Below are 3,064 nucleotides of genomic sequence, written 5' to 3' on the forward strand. Positions count from 1 at the left end.
GACAGAAAGTGTAGACGAAAGAAGACAACAGAACATGATTAGAGAGCAGGAAAGGAGGTGAAAGGGATTGAGAGGCGAATACCGTAACATCTAGACCACCAGAGCCCCTTTAATATATTTCTCTGACTGGGTATCACTAGAGCCCACTAAAATGACCAAATCGCTCAGGTAGTGGGTGACACTATTCAGATTGCCAGGGTCTGGTTAAGAATTGAAGTTGTTCGTTTTTCAACTTTTCCATGTATTTATTGTTGTTGCAGCTTCGGTTCCAGTGTTTATTCTTCATGTTGTATAATCTGGTATGGTAGTGCAGCAGACGTTTTGCCCTATTAATCAAAGAATGAATATTCACATTTTTCAGTTCATATAAGACTCTATGTATAAAATGCTTCAGCCTTTTTAGGCTCTACTTTTTTAGCTTCTTTTGTTGTATGTTTACTACCATTGTCTGTTTTTAATTTCTCTTTTTTAACAATCTTTTTCTTTTTTCTGTAATAGTCACAATGCAAGATAATCGGGCGGCTAAAAAGGCAGAGGTAGATCATGAACAACTTGGATGCATGGCGTCAAAGAGGTCAACCAACAGAGTAACATCCCAACAGAATCCATCCACCTAGCCTTTGACCGAAAACTGCACATACATCCCTTCTACATCTTACGGTGGAAAAAATAAAAATAAAATTACCTGTTGCTGCTTGTTAAGTTGTTGTTCTTGCATTAGGTTTGCTATATAGCAAGAGAATCAGGATTATCATTAGGTGCCATATCTGAAACAGACATCGGCGATCGCAGTTCCTATTCATTTCTACGCTCGTTTGTTTGTTGTTTTGTTTGAGTAAAAAGAAGAATATCGACACAAAAATGGCCACGCAGTGCTGGAAAAAAGTACGATAAACAGACAGAAACAACAGAGGCAAGTAAGAAAGTTTATTCAGCGTTTAAGGCTATTGACCCACATCACATCATATAAAGCACTCATTTGATAAATATATATATTTAAAGTTTCCATAATGAATAAGTACAGGTTGTACAACAGAGGGAAAGTAAAAAAAGTAGAACCTACCAGTGGCGCCCTCCAGCCTCTCGCTCTCAGCTCGAATGCTCCCCAAAATCCTATGTTGTCCTGGTGGTTCAACATCCCCTTCTGTTCAGATTTTCCAAATAACTTCCTGTTGGTCTACCCACGCCTCGTTTGTCTTACATTTTTTTCACTGAGAGCAAGATGCTAAAAGCCCTTTCCCTCCTCCTCCTTCTCCTCTCATCATCATCATCATCATCATCATCATCATCATCATCATCATCATCATCATCATCACCATCATCATCATCATCATCATCATTATCAAGTGCCCAAGAATCTGCATTTGTTGCTTACCTTATTGTTATCACTTGTGAGCGGCCCACGTGAGCTTCTTTCAGTACTTTCTCGTTTGATTTCTTTTCAGGCCATAACATTCTCGAAATTCTCCAAAGATACCACATCACATTTCTGTTGTTTCAGTTTCGTTTCCCTTGTCTTTCGTTACAGTTTACTTTTCAGAATTCACAGCCAATAATGGAACGATTGACAACAACTTGCCTTTTCGAGACAATAACGACCATTTTATTAAAATGACCCTTCGCAACAGACAAAGGTCGATTCATATTGTTTAGTGTAACGACAAAAATATAAGGGTTTGTTGTTGTTGTTGTTGTTGTTGTTGTTGTTTTTGTTGCTGTTGTTTTTTAGATGCAGTTGTCGAGGGGAAGTTGTCAAGTTGTTTTTTCCTGTTCCTGATGCTCAGCTGCAGCAGTTCCCACACCCCTCTTATGTAAACTCATTATATGTCGTCGTGGCAAAATCAGGCGCTCGTAAAAATAATGAAATCGAAGAAAACGATATTTTCCCTCCCGTTGAGCAGTTTTTATCGATATTTGTTTGTTGTTTGTTGTTTTGTTGGTTTTTTGGTTTATTTTGGGTTCAATACTTTTTATGTGCTTTTAAAACCACATTACTGTGTGGATTTTACTGGAAAAAAGGTCGATCAAAGGCATTAAAAATGTGGACTTGCATTGTCGAATTACAGTCCCGCTTCGGCAGTCACCAAACGTTGGAGGCTACTTTCTCACTTATTTACCTCTGAAACCACGCGACCCCAACCTCCTTCAATCGCATCTATCTCGAGTTCTATTTATGATGGATGGAGTTGTTGGTTTTTTTCATTAAAAGCAAGAGTATACAAGTAGCTCGATTTGCCCAAAATTGACGATCGCCTGATTTTACCGCGTCCTGACACATATTATTACTCCCTCTTAACTTATCGCCTAACAGATCATAATTATACTCTTGACCTTAGCTCTTTCCTGTTTGTGGGTGGATCATTGCCACAAGTGTTCCCCTAAATTCTCTTTCTCGTTTCCTTGATATTTCGCTTCTTTAGAATTACAAAGTTCTATCTGACATGCTTTTGCCGTTTTGAGTTACTATTAGACAATGAGGTCAGGAACCAAATTAAATGTTATGTTTGCCCTATCTAAATCGTAACATTATTCAGAGTCGCTGTCAAGATATTCAACGAATTTTTGTTTTAGTAGAGGTTTTACGGCGCTCGCAACTGCATAAGGTCATATGAACGCCAGAAGATTAGAGGTGTTACAAGAAAGTAACACACATAAAAAAGAAGGAGGGGAGACAAGGACGATAGATGTTTGATAGGAAAGAAGAAGCAAACCACACCAAAGCACCCGCCAACCACCCACATTCAAAGAATAGCATTTTAAAAAAGCTTCACTTGCTGGGAAATCCAATTTTTTTAAACGTCAAATTTATCAAAACTGGGTACTGAGAAAATAGCACATTGTAATTCTAAGGTGGGAATACTGACAAACTTAGTTCTATTTTGTACATATTCATTTTTCCTTGACTAATTTCCCGTCATGACAGCAGGAGTCTGGAAATTCTTTCTCTTTTTTTTCTCCAATTTTGTTATAAATAAACCCATTTTAGAACAACAAATTCCAGTCGCAAGTTAAAACAAATTGGAAATAAATAACCTAAGGAACATGAAAGAGAGGGTGTGGGGGG

General features: G+C 38.0%; 1 protein-coding gene and 1 long non-coding RNA gene across 5 annotated transcripts in view; one reads left to right on the forward strand and one right to left on the reverse strand.

The window, feature by feature from the left end:
- Positions 1–689, forward strand: part of LOC118477616 — an 8,604-nt gene extending 7,915 nt beyond the window's left edge. Inside the window, exon 2 of the long non-coding RNA XR_004858492.1 lies at positions 499–689. This is a non-coding gene — a long non-coding RNA (uncharacterized LOC118477616). The remainder of the gene's footprint in view (positions 1–498) is intronic.
- The window catches only part of LOC101845166 (cadherin EGF LAG seven-pass G-type receptor 2), a 46,596-nt gene that overhangs the window by 33,661 nt on the left and 9,871 nt on the right, over positions 1–3,064 (reverse strand). The window contains exon 1 of one of the 4 annotated variants that reach the window (XM_005097433.3): positions 1,376–2,579. The exons of the other annotated variants lie outside the window; for them this stretch is intronic. The gene's annotated coding sequence lies outside the window, so the exon portion shown is untranslated. Of the gene's footprint in view, positions 1–1,375; positions 2,580–3,064 lie in introns of those variants that run through there. 4 annotated transcript variants of the gene reach the window in all.

The sequence above is a fragment of the Aplysia californica genome, unplaced genomic scaffold (assembly GCF_000002075.1).
Source record: "Aplysia californica isolate F4 #8 unplaced genomic scaffold, AplCal3.0 scaffold00154, whole genome shotgun sequence".
In the NCBI taxonomy this organism is placed as follows: domain Eukaryota; kingdom Metazoa; phylum Mollusca; class Gastropoda; order Aplysiida; family Aplysiidae; genus Aplysia; species Aplysia californica.